Below are 14,143 nucleotides of genomic sequence, written 5' to 3'. Positions count from 1 at the left end.
TAGTACATGCTTATTTAAAATTATTTAGAATCCAGAGATATAAAATAGAAATTTGAAATTTCATTCTTTGCCCTTTAATTGTGTTCCTCAGAGATTAACTAGTTTCAGTTTCTAATGTATCCTATCAGATTTCTTTCTAAATACACACAAACTGTATTCACATGAGAGATTGCAGAAGGATTTTAACTGTTTTTTTTTAAAAAGTGAGGTCATACGTACATATGATTGTGCAACAGACCTTTTTTTCCCCTATCATACCATATTTGGTTTTCTTTCCAAACCAAGCACATAATAAATCTACCTTTTTTTCTTTTCAGTAGCCTATACAATTCCATATATGGAGATACTGTTTTTTTTTTTAACCATTCTAATCATGGGAATTTAAGTTGACTCTAGTTTCTTGATATTAAAAATAATACTCAGTAGATGTCCTTAACAGTATAGTATGATCAAATCATATTCAGGGTTTTAATGTATTCAATTATATCTGTATAAATCCCTGGTTTATTAGTTTATTCAGTGGGTTATAATCTGTTACTGTGATTTTTTTTTTTTTTTTGGTAAAGATCTCTTTCTTTCTTTTCGGCTGTGTTGGGCCTTTGTTGCTTGCGGGCTTTTCTCTAGTTGTGGCGAGTGCGGGCTACTCTTCATTGTGGTGGCTTCTCTTGCTGCTGAGCGCAGACCTAGGATGCGTGGGCTTCAGTTGTTGCAGCACGTGTGCTCAGTGGTTGTGGCCCGAGGGCTCTAGAGCACTGGCTCAGTAGTTGTTGTAAATGGGCTTAGCTGCCTTGCTGCTTGTGGGATCATCCCAGAGTAGGAATTGAACCCACGGCATGTGGACTTAGTTTCTCCTCAGCACGTGAGATCTTAGTTCCCTGACCAGGGATTGAATCCATGTCCCTTGCACTGCACAGCAGATTCTTAACCACTAGCCCATCAGGGAAGTCCTGATATGGATATTGACTTCCCCGGTGATCCAGTGGTTAAGACTCTGCACTCCCAATGCAGGGGGCCAGGGTTTGATCCTTGGTCAGGGAACTAGATCCCACATGCAGCAACTACCTGATGCACCCAAATAAATAAATTTTGGGGCTTCCCAGGTGGCTCAGATGGTTAAAGAATCTGCCTGCAATGCAGGAGACCCAGGTTCAATCCTTGAGTCAGGAACATTCCCTGGAGAAGGGAATGACAACCCACTCCAGTATACTTGCCTGGAAAATCCCATGGACAGAGGCACCTGGTGGGCTACAGTTCATGGGGTCACAGAGAGTCAGACATGACTGAGTAAATAACACTTTCTTCACTTTCCCCTGCATTGGCAGGAAGATTCTTGACCACTGGACCATTAGGGAGGCCTCAGTGTAATTTATTTTGATGTTCATATTTGGCCGCTGTGAATCCCTGTGTGTCTCTTGTGTCCTTTTGACATGTCCCCATCATTCATTGATCACTTCCTTACCTCGATTTTCTAGGCTCATCTTGTACTCCACTGCCTTAGCTCTGAAATGAGCCATTTCTGAGGAACTCTGGATCCTTGAGAATGGTTTTAAAACCAAAATCTGGGTGCCAAATGTGCTCATGCTATTGAGTGTTGTTCCTCTCAGGCCCTGGTAGTGGATGGAGCTCATAATTATTTTATTGCCGTGTTTGTTTGTCAAGTATATGTATGTATGGGGCTTCCCTGGTGACTCAGTGGTAAAGAATCTGCCTGTAATGCAGGTGACCTGGGTTTGATCCCTCAGTCAGGAAGATCCCCTGGAGAAGGAAATGGCAACCCACTCCAGTATTCTTGCCTGGGAAATCCAATGGACAGAGGAGCCTGGTGAGCTACAGTCCATGGGGTCGCAAATGAGTCAGACAGAACTTAGGGACTAAATAGTAATATACATATATATGTATATACAATATCATGGGTTTACGTTGATACTTCCAATGCCAGTTCAATACCACCCAGTTCATTCTAGTTTTTTCCCTTTCCATTTTTGTAATTCTTTTCTCTTAAAGTGAAAAACCTGTCATTTTTCAATATGTTTACTTAATTTGATCAATCTGCCTGTATATGACTGATCTCCCATAGCCACCTCCACTCACTCCTCACTTCACTTGGATTCTGCCACTCCATGCTGGACTGCCTCTTCCACACAGATGAAGATGGCTTCACCTTGCCTGTGCTCCAGCGTACCATGCTGGGTGAGGACCTAGGACTTCCATGCTGGGCTCCTCACCATTTTCAGGGTCTTACACTCTGTACGGGGTCCCTTGTTCCTTTCCCACTCCGTAGACCTGCTCATTTTACATTTTGAGTTACATGTAAGGAAATACACAAATCTTGAGTGAACTCTTGGATTGAGTTTTGATAAGTGTAACTTTGGCCACCTCATGCGACGAGTTGACTCCCTGGAAAAGACTCTGATGCTGGGAAAGGTTGGGGGCGGGAGGAGAAGTGGACGACGGAGAATGAGATGGCTGGATGCCATCACCGACTCTGTGGACATGAGTTTGAGTGAACTCCGGGAGTTGGTGATGGACAGGGAGGCCTGGCGTGCTGTTGTTCATGGGGTCGCGGAGAGTCGGACACGACTGAGCGACTGAACTGAACTGACTGAACTGAACCGTGGATATTCAACAGCCAAGAAAGTTTCTTAGTGTCCCCTTGCATTTAATTTCTCCTTTTCCTTCAAAGAGGAGAGGATTGTTATTGAACTTTATATATTTTGAGTAACACATGTGTCTCAATGACTGTAGCTTTAAAATGTGTCCTCCAAATTTAAAAAAAAAAATTTTTAATTGTGGTAGGAAAAACGCATAACACAAATGTATCCTCTTACCTATTTTTAAGTGTATAATTCAGTAATGTTAACTGTATTCACATTGCTGTGGAACATTTATCCTCTCTTTTTCATCTTGCAGAACTGAAGCTCTGTACCCATCAAACAACAACTCTCTTTTAGCCCTTCACTGCTTTCTGTTTTTGTAATTTTGACTGTAGATATCTCTATATGAGTGGAATCATGCCATATTTGTCCTCCTATATTGTATGTGTGTGTATTTAAAAGAGTGATTTGGCTATTCTCAGTCATTTTCTTTTCCATAAACACTTTTTAATCAACTTGTTAATATGTATAAAAATTCCATAGTGATTTTTATATGGATTGCATTAAATCTGTCAGTTTGGGGAAAATTAACATCACAACTATCAATATATTGAGTCTTCCAATCTGTAAATACAGTATATCTATTTATTCAGGTCTTTATTTCTGTAGTATATTATAGTTTTGAACATAAATTTTGTACATTGTATGAAATATGTTCAAAAGTACTTTTAGTTTTCTTGATGCTATTTTAGATGGAATTATTATTATTTTAAAGACTATATTTTTATAGATTTTTAGGCTCAATTTTAGGTTTACATAAAAATTGAACAGAAAATACAGAGAATTTCTATATGCTCCCTCACAATATCCCCTTCCCATTTTTCTATTTAGTAAGTATTTTTCCCTTGCGTTAGTGTTACGCATACAACTTTTATACCTGATTAATCAATATGGATTTATTTTTATTAACTAAAATCCATAGTTTGCATTAGGGTCCAGTCCTGTGTTGTGTGTTGCATGGGTTTTGACAACCATGACATGTGTCTATCCTTACAATATACAAAGTGTTACTGTTGCACTGAAAATTCTCTGTGGTTCACCTGTTCATCCCTCCACCCCGCTAATCCTTGACAACTACTGATATATTTTTTAAAATCTCAATAGTTTTTCATTTTTCAGAATGTCATATAGTTGGAATATACGTATTCTTTTCAGATTGGCTTCCTTCACTTAGCAGTATGCATTTCAGTTTCCTCTATGTCCTTTTCGTGGCTTGATACCTCATTTCTTTTTATCACTGAATAATATTCCATTGCATAGTTATAGCACAGTCTATTTATCAACTCACCTATTGAAATACATCTTGATTGCTTCCAGTTTTTGGCAGTTTCAAATAAAGCAACTGTAAACTTTCACGTGAAAGTTTTTGTATGGATTTAAGTTGTTAGTTCATTTGAATAAAGACCTAGGATTGCTGGATCATGTAGTGAACGTATGCTTGGTTTTGTGAGAAACTGAGAAACTGTCTTCCAAGTGGCTGTACCATTTGGCATTCCCATCAGCAGTGAACAAGAGTTCCTCTTGTTGCACCTGCATTTGGTGTTGTCAGTGTTTGGGGTTTTCATCATTTTAAGAAGTTTGTAGTGGTATCTCATTTTAATTTACTGTGAAATAATCCCATAATAGTGTATTATGTTGAGCATCTTTTTCATATACTCATTTGTGATCTGTCTATCTTTGGTGAGGCATCTGTTAATATTTTGCCCTTTTTTGAAATGGATTGTTTCTTATTGCTTTAAGAGTTTTTTTGTGTATTTTGGATAACAGTATTTTTTCAGTTATGTGTTTTGTGACTATTTCTCCCAGTCTATAGCTTATCTTTTCATTTTCTTTAGAGTCACTTTGCAAAACAGAAGTTTTTAGTTTTTATTAAGTTCGACTTATAAATCTTCTTTTTCATAGATCACACTTTTATTGGTGTATTTAAGAAATCATTGCCAAGCCCATGGTCACTTAGATATTTTCTGTAGTATCTAGTAGTTTCACAGATTTTGTGCTTTATGTTTTGCTCTGTAATTTAATTTTTGTGACAGGTAAAATCTGTATCTCAGTTCACTTTTTTACATATAGCATCCATTTGTTCCAGCACTACTTGTTGAAAAGACAGACCTTCACTGAATTGCCTTTGGTCCTTTGTCAGAGAACAGTTTGACTGTATTTGTGTATATTTGATTTGGGCTTTCTATTCTGTTTCATTGATTTATTTGTCTTTTCTTTTTTCCAATACAACACTGATTAGTGATCATTATAGCTTTATAATGAGTCTTGAAGTTGAGTAGTGTCTGTCTTTTGATTTTGTTCTTTTCTTTCAATAGTATGTTGGCTATTCTGGGTCTTTTGCTTTTTCATATAATAATTAGAATCAGTTTGCCAATGCTCACAAAATAACTGGATGAGAGTTTATTTTTTAAATGGTAGTACAAAATTTTTTCTAAGTGGGGAGATATGAAAAATTGTGAGATACTGAAGGAGTGAAACTTGTCAGGTGGGCTTGGCCTTGGTTCCAGTGTGAGATGGTAACATAGGAGGCTTCTGAACTCATCTCTTCCCAAAGACACCAAATCTTAGAGCTGTCCACAGAAGAATTCCCTCTGAAAGGAATCCAGTAACTGGATGAATAACTCCTGCACATTGGGCAAATGAAGAAAAATGCATGGCAGAAAGAATCAGAAAAACTGAGATAAACTCTTTCCAAAAAACCCACCCCCAGCACAGCAACACACAGTCAGGAGAGAACTTAAAACTCCCAGCTTGTGAGGCGTGAAGGGGTTGGACCCAGCCTGTAGCACCCCAACATTTTAGTCTTGGACCTGAAGGCTGGTCCCCAAAACACCTGGCTCTGAAAACCAGTGAAGCTTGTGTCTCTGGGACCCTGAAGACTATAGCAAACAGAGAAATAATTCTTAATAGTTCTTGACATGGCTGTCCCCCAGAATTCAGTGCAGAGACAGAAAACAGAAATACCCGTCTCCCAGTCTTTCCATGAAGGAGGACTATTTGCATATTCAAAGCACTGCTGCATAAGAGTCAAGCTTCTCATTCAGTACACATCTAGGGACAGGCCACCGTGCTCCATAGAGACTTGAGAGGCTGGCAGGTATCACTTCCACATTCTCCTTCTGGCCCACTCCGTGTCACTGGTGTCTCTCTGTTACGAGTTGTACACTCATCTGTTGTCCTGGCTCTTGTGGCTGCATCTTAGGGGATGCACCCCTGTTTCACTTGCATTCATGGGTCCCACAGGACTGTAATAAAGAAACAGTTCTTACCTAACTATCTGCTAACTAGCTCTGAGGGAGCTGACTAAAAAAGCCCAGTCCTCAGTCTCTCCCTGAAAGATCTACCTACATACTTTAAAAGCTGCTGTGGATGGTCCAGCTTCTAGTCAGCCTACATCTAGGTGCTGACTGAGATCCCCACCTTGGGACACTGGCAGATCTTGGCACACCCTAAACTAAGAAGACTGAAATTATATTAAGCATCTATCTTTTCTGACCACAGTGGTATGAAATTAGAAGTCAATTGCAAGAAGCCAATTGGATAATTCAGAAATGTCTTGAGATTAAACAACCTGCTACTAAACAAGGAAAAATCCAAAAGAGAAATCAACGTATGTTAATATTAGAAGGTCTGGCCAGAGCAATTAGTCAAGAAAAAGAAATAAAAGGCTGCTGCTGCTTTTTTCTCTTTTTTTGGCTGTGTTGCACAACTTATGGGATCTCAGTTCCCTGATCAGGGATTGAACCTGGGCCACAGCAGTGAAAGCCCAGATCCTAATCACTAGACCACCGGGGAACTCTCAAAGGTTTCCCAATTGGAAAGGAAGAACTAAAACTGTCACTGTTTACAAGTGACACAGTACTACATGTAGAAAACCTAAAGATACCACCAAAAGACTGTTGGAACTAATTGAGAAATTCAGTAAAATTGCAGGATACATACAAAATTAGTATGCAAAAGTCTATTGGGTTTCAATGATGAACCATCTGAGGAATTTTTAAAATCCCATCTATGAGTACATCAAATAGGAAAAGGAGTATGTCAAGGCTGTGTATTGTCATCCTGCTTATTGAACTTATACGCAGAGTACATCATGAGAAACGCTGAGCTGGAGGAAGCACAAGCTGGAATCAAGATTGCCGGGAGAAATATCAATAACCTCAGATATGCAGATGATACCACTTTTATGGCAAAAAGTGAAGAACTAAAGAGCCTCTTGATGAAAGAGGAGAGTGAAAAAGTTGGCTTAAAGCTCCACATTCAGAAAACTAAGATCATGGCATCTGGTCCTATCACCTCATGGGAAATAGATGGGAAACAACAGAAACAGTGAAAGACTATTTTTTTGGGCTGCAAAATATCTACGATGGTGACTGCAGCCATGAAATTAAAAGACGCTTACTCCTTGGAAGGAAAGTTATGACCAACCTAGACAACATAATAAAAGCAAAGACATTACTTTGCCAACAAAGGTCCGTCTAGTCAAGGCTATGGTTTTTCCCGTGGTCATGTATGGACGTGAGAGTTGGACTATGGAGAAAGCTGAGTGGTGAAGAATTGGTGCTTTTAAACTGTGGTGTTGGAAAGAGCCCCTTGGACTGCAAGGAGATCCAGCCAGTCCATCCTAAAGGAAATCAGTCCCGAATGTTCATTGGAAGGACTGATGCTGAAGCTGAAACTCCAATACTTTGGCCCCCTGATGCAAAGAGCTGACTCATTTGAAAAGACCCTGATGCTGGGAGGAGAAGGGGACGACAGAGGATGAGGTGGTTGGATGGCATCACCGACTCAATGGACATGGGTTTGGATAGGCTCCGGGAGTTGGTGATGGACAGGGAGGCCTGGCGTGCTGCAGTCCATGAGGTCACAAAGAGTCGACACGACTGAGCAACTGAGCTAATACTGATAACTGACGAGTACATCAAAATAATAAATACTACCTAGGAATAAATTTAATGAGCAAAGTGAAAGATCTGTACGTTGAAAACTATAAGACATTGAAAGAAATTGAGACACATGCAAATAAATGGAAAGATATTTTGTATTCATGAATTGGAAGAATTAATATTGTTAAATTGTTCATCCTATGTGATTCCATGCAGTCCTTATCAAAGTTCCAATGATATTTTACATAGAAAGAAAAAAATCAATCCCAAAGTTTGTATGGAACACAAAAGACCCCAAAGAGCTAAAGCAATCTTGAGAAGGAACAATAAAACTGGAAGTATCACATTTCCTGACTTCAAATTATAATACAGAAGTTATAGTGATCAAAACAGTATGGTGGTACTGGTATAAAATCAGACACATAGATCAAAGGCACAGGATAGAGATCCCAGAGGTAAGCCTATGCATATATGGCCGATTAATTTCCAACAAGGGAGCCAAGAATATACAGTGGAAACAGGATAGTCTTTTCAATAAGTGGTAGTGGGAAAACTGAACCCCTGTCTTAAACCGTACACAAAAGCTCAAAATGGATTATAGACTTGAGGGACTTCCCTAGCGGTCCAGTGGTTTAAGAGTCCACATTTCCAATTCAGGGGACACAGGTTCGATCCCTGGTTGAGGAGATAAGATCCATGTGCCATGCAGCATGGCCAAAAGATTTTTAAAAAATAGACTACGAATTTGATAAGATCTGAAACCATAAAGGAGAAGGCAATGGCACCCCACTCAAGTACTTTTGCCTGGAAAATCCCATGGACGGAGGAGCCTGGTGGGCTGCAGTCCATGGGGTCGCAACTGAGCGACTTCAGTTTCACTTTTCACTTTCATGCGTTGGAGAAGGAAATGGCAACCCACTCCAGTGTTCTTGCCTGGAGAATCCCAGGGACGGCGGAGCCTGGTGGGCTGTCATCACTGGGGTCACACAGAGTCGGACACAACTGAACCGACTTAGTAGCAGCAGTAGCAGCAACAGCAGCAGCAAAACCATAAAACTCCTAAAAGAAAACATAGTGCATAAGCACCTTAACATTGGTCTTAGCAGTGATTTTTTTAGATTTGACACCTAAAGCAAATGCCACAAAAGCAAAAATAAACAAGCCGGATTGTATCAAACTAAAAAGCTTTTGTACAACAAAGAGATCCGTCAATAAAATGAAGAATCTGTACTTCCCTCGTGGTCCAGTGGTTTAGTATCCACCTTCCAATGCTGGGGATGCAGGTTTGTTTCTTCATCAGGGAACTGAGATCCCACGTGCCATGGGGCAACTAAGTCCGCTTGTTTTAAATACTGAACCTGCATGCCACAACTACAGAGCCTACCTGCTCTGGATCCCACATGCCACAGCTAAGACTCAACACAGCCAAAAATAAACATTTTTTAAAAATGAAGAGTCAGTCTATAGAATGGGAGAAAATATTTGCAAATCAAGTATCTGATAAGGCATTAATATCTAAAATACATCTTTTAAAAGCTCATACAACTCAGGGAAGAAAATCAGATTTTAAAATGGACAGAGGAGCTGAATAGACATTTTTCCAAAGGAGACATACTAATGGCCAGCATCATGTTGAAAAGGAGCTCAACATCACTAATCATTAGGAAAAGGCAAGTCAAACCCACAATATGATATCACTTCATACACATTATGGCTGTCATCAAAAATACAAGAGATAAGTGTTGGCACGACTGTGGAGAAAAGTGAACCTTTATGTGCTGTTGATGGCAATGTAAATTAATGTAGCCACTGTGGTAAGCAGTGTGAAGGTTTCACTGTTGGGTATCGGGCTTCTCTGGTAGCTCAGCTGGTAAAGAGAAGGGAACCGTTACCCACTGCAGTATTCTGGCCTGGAGAATTCCATGGACTGTATAGTCCATGGGCTTGCAAAGAGTCAGACACAACTGAGCGACTTTCACTTTCTATTCAGTATATATCCAATGGAAAGAAAATCATTGTCTTGAAGAGATTCCTGCACCCCCATGTTCTTTGCAGCATTATTTACAATAGCCAAGACATAGAAACAACCTATGTGCCTGTCAACAGATAAATGAAGAACCACCTGCCCATGTATGGATGTGAGAGTTGGACTGTGAAGAAAGCTGATCGCTGAAAATTGATGCTTTTGAACTGTGGTTCTGGAGAAGACTCTTGAGAGTCCCTTGGACTACAGGAGGATCCAACCAGTCCATCCTAAAGGAGATCAGTCCTGGGTGTTCTTTGGAAGGACTGATGCTAAAGCTGAAACTGCAATACTTTGGCCACCTCATGCGACGAGTTGACTCACTGGAAAAGACCCTGATGCTGGGAGGGATTGGGGGCAGGAGGAGAAAGGGACGACAGAGAATGAGATGGCTGGATGGCATCACCGACTCAATGGACATGAGTTTGAGTGAACTCTGGGAGTTGGTGATGGACAGGAGGCCTGGCGTGCTGTGATTCATGGGGTCGCAAAGAGTCGGACACAACTGAGCGACTGAACTGAACTGAACACACATACAGGGGCTTCCCAGATAGCTTGGTGGTAAAGAGTCCACCTGCAGTGCAGGAGACATGGGTTTAATCCCTGGGTCAGGAAGATCCCCTGGAGAAGGAAATGGCAATCCACTCCAGTATTCTTTTCTGGGAAATCTCATGGACAGAGGAGCCCTGTGAGCCACAGTCCATGGGGTCACAAAGGAGTTGGACATGACTTAGTGAGTAAACAACAGTAACACACAGAAGAATATTATTCAGCCATAAAAATGAAATCCTGTCATTTGCAACAGTATGGGATTATGCTCAATGAAATAAGTCAAACAGCTAAATACAAATACTGTGTGATCTTATCTGTGGAATCATAGGAAAGGAGAACAGAGTGGTGCAGACAGATATGAGGGTAAGGGAAGGGGGGTGCAAAATGCTGACAGTAAATTAAAAGGTACAAGCTTTCAGTTACAAGATAAATAATTTCTGGGGTGGGTACAGCATGGGATTTGATGCTTTTGAACTGTGGTGCTGGAGAAGACTCTTCAGAGTCCCTTGGACTGCAAGGAAATCCAACCAGTCCATTCTAAAGGAGATCAATCCTGGGTGTTCATTGGAAGGACTGATGCTAAAGCTGAAACTGCAATACTTTGGCCACCTCATTCGACGAGTTGACTCACTGGAAAAGAGTCTGATGCTAGGAGGGATTGGGGGTAGGAGGAGACGGAGACGGCAGAGAATGAGATGGCTGGATGGCATCACCGACTCGATGGACATGAGTTTGAGTGAACTTCGGGAGTTGGTGATAGACAGGGAGGCCTGGCGTGCTGTGGTTCATGGGGTCGCGAAAAGTCGGACACGACTGAGCAACTGAACTGACTGACTGACTGACTGACAGCTGGGATCTGTGGTTAATAATACTGTGTTGTATATATCAAAGTTGCTAAGAGAGTACATTTTTAAAGTTCTCATTATAAGGAAAAAGTTGAATCTGTCTGGTGATGGATGCTAACTTCTTCTGATAATCATTTTGTAATACATTCCTGTATCTAATCATGTTGTATACTGTAAACTAATACTAATATATGACTAATGTGTGTCAGTTGTATAGCAATAAAATTGGAAAACATAATTATCAGGTGGGAATAGATTGATCAGTGAGAGCTGGAATAGTAAGAATGGGAGAAGTTAATAATTGGGATTTGTGGAGAAAAGAAATACCAAACCAGGACACTTCTTTGAGAAAGATCTTCAGTGTTCTTCTTACTTGCTGCAAGTAATAAATTCTTCCTTCTTCCGGGAAGAAAAAAAAAAACTAACCAAAATGAGAATCTGTAAACTTTGTTCTTCCTTCAGTAATAGCATTCCCTTATATAATGTATTTTGGTTAAATAAAAAGATTTTGATCATTCATTAGGTTAATTCAAGTGAGATTCTTATTGGTGTCCCTTAAAAAAAAAGTTAGAATGAGTATAAATGTTTTGTTTTTACTTAAATTGTAGTATACTTTTTAAAATTGTCATATTATTTTTGTTAGTTTTTTTTTAAGCACACATGCAAGCACATTCACGTGTGCAGATATCATTTTTACTGAATGTTTACTGAATACTTTCTTTGGGTGTGAGATATATATATAGATAGATAGAAAGATAATCGTTCAGTCATGTCCGACTCTTTGCGACCCCATGGACTGCAGCCTGCCAGGCTCCTCTGTCCTTGGGGATTCTCTAGGCAAGAGTATTGGAGTATGTTGCCATGCCCTCCTCTAGGGGATCTTCCTGATCCAGGAATGGAGGCCAGGTCTCCCACATTGCAGGCAGATTCTTTACCATCTGAGCCACCAGGGAAACCCATACTGCCCTTGAAATTTATCCTGTGTTCTAAACATCATATTAGGCTTTGATCTCATTCTTTGAGGAGCTTACAGTGGGAATTTCAGATTTGTTGCAGGCATTTTTGTTGGCAACTTTCTACACAAGGGGAATTTTGCTGGGGGCTCTGCAAAGAATTTTCATCTTTACCAAAAAAAGAGATGCATGATGAGAAAATCTTGCTATTGCTCTTTCATTTCTGTTTTGGACACTGATACGGGAAGTGATACCTGATGCTGAAATTTGTGACCAGGAGCTTGCAAGCATTAGGACCAAAGCCAACTTGTATTAATGAAGGAATGGTGTAGAAAAGAGAGTATGGTCACTTTGGAAATTCTTTAAACATACCCTTACCGTATGATCCAGCTACACTCATAAACAATTTCATCTGTAAGTTATATCAGGAGAGAGAGATTTAGCAGCTTAACAAAGTCCTGTCATGACTGTCAACAAAGAATGTGTGTGTTTTGACTTTAAAATTTAAATATGTTCCTCATTTTTGACAATGCCAGCATATGATAATCTAAAATAACAAGCTCTAAATCAGGGCAAAAAATGAACACAAATGAAAAATACAAAGAGTAATAGACAAGATAGTACAGTTTTCCAAATCTTACAAATGAGACTATTATACCAATGATAATTGATGAAGCTTTAGGGGATTAGTTCAGTGGTCAAAAGTGTCTGGACAGGCTAAAACACCCTTTACCTGTTCTCAGAAAAATGTATGATATAAGGGAAGAGAGTATATATAGCCTGACCGTTTTTCACATATAGACACATGACCACCTGTTAAGATGAGACTGTTTAAATAAAACATCTTAAATTGTGTTTCTCTCTCTCTCTTTTTTTTTTAATTTGGTCACATTGCAAGGATTGCAGGATCTTAGTTCCCCAACCAGGAATTGAACCCGCGCCCTTGGCAGTGAAATCACTAAGTCTTAACAACTGGACCTCCAGGGAATTCCCCATTTCTCTTTCTTTACTCATCTTGTTTGAGGGACCTTGGGTAGACAACAGAAATAATTGAAGGCTATTAGATTAAGTTGTAAGAAGAGAAAGTAATAAGAAATATAAATTCATTATGTTGTTCATGTAGGAAGCCCAGTAACTGTTGGCCTATTCTTACCACCCTGCTTTTTTACCTTAACAGAATATATGTTATGAAAGTCATATCATTTCCTGAATTCGGGGAAATACATTTTAATGATTATTAGCATTACAGAAGCATAAGGTCATTATGCAGAATTAATAATGGAAAGAAAAACAGAAAAGATGAGAATAAACAGTTTAACTACTATAATGAAGTAAGCATTGTATTCTGGGATCATGTGCCCATTTGTAAATTCAGCTCACAGGTTTGTGCCTGTTCCTGTACTAGGGAATTAATGGTGTCTGTAAGAAGCTTAGACAGTCTAGACCTACTTATTTTCTTGTATTACATGTAATAATAACCAAGCAGTTCTAATTCTCATCTTCCTTAAAATTTTAAGGTAAGTCTTTAATGAAAGTGAAATAAAAGTATGTGTTTAGTCAGTGATTGCTGTGACACAGTATTCTGTTTATTCTTTTATTAAGGAAAATGACCTAGATTTTCAAAAATTAGTGTTGAAATTACCTCATTGTAAACTTTGTCTTGGGTTTAGTCCTGAATTGAGAAACTGGAGAGTTCTGAAATGGATGAGTTTTAAAGTTTTTTGTTTCTCAAATTTATTTTCACTTGGAGGTTGTGCAAAGGATCTACTTCAGACACTGTCATTTATACTCAGTCCACAATGAAAACTAGACCAAAAGTTGAGCTTTCCAGAGATTTAGTGTTGGACTACTTTCTAGCACTAGGGTTTTAGAAAGGCCTTTATAGAAGTGGTGCCTCTGGAGGAGTTAGCTGCTTTTGAGCTTCCCAGGTGGCTCAGTGGTAAAGAATCCACCTGCCTATACAGGAGATGCAGGAGACATAGGTTCGATCCCTGGATTGAAATGATCCCTTGGAGGAGCAAATGGCAACCCAACTCTAGTATTCTTGCTTGAAAAATTCCATGAACAGGGGAGCCTGCTGGGCTGCAGTCCATGAGGTCACAGAGAGTCAGATACAAGTGAGCAACTAAGCACGCACATTCACGCACTCTGTCAGTCAGTAACTTGTTTTGGATTTTGTGATTGTTGTCAGTGCTTGATAAATAGTGGGGATGGAGGAGGGAGACAGTGG

The 14,143-nt window shown here is 39.7% G+C and overlaps 1 protein-coding gene across 4 annotated transcripts in view; it reads left to right on the top strand.

The window, feature by feature from the left end:
- The window catches only part of CSNK1G1 (casein kinase 1 gamma 1), a 161,433-nt gene that overhangs the window by 35,106 nt on the left and 112,184 nt on the right, over positions 1–14,143 (top strand). The window lies entirely within an intron of this gene.

The sequence above is a fragment of the Moschus berezovskii genome, chromosome 9 (genome assembly GCF_049115385.1).
Source record: "Moschus berezovskii isolate FMDL1 chromosome 9, NW_MosBer_1.0, whole genome shotgun sequence".
NCBI classification, from domain to species: domain Eukaryota; kingdom Metazoa; phylum Chordata; class Mammalia; order Artiodactyla; family Moschidae; genus Moschus; species Moschus berezovskii.
The sequence above is the reverse complement of the archived record's forward strand: the minus strand, read 5'-3'. Positions and strand labels throughout refer to the sequence as shown.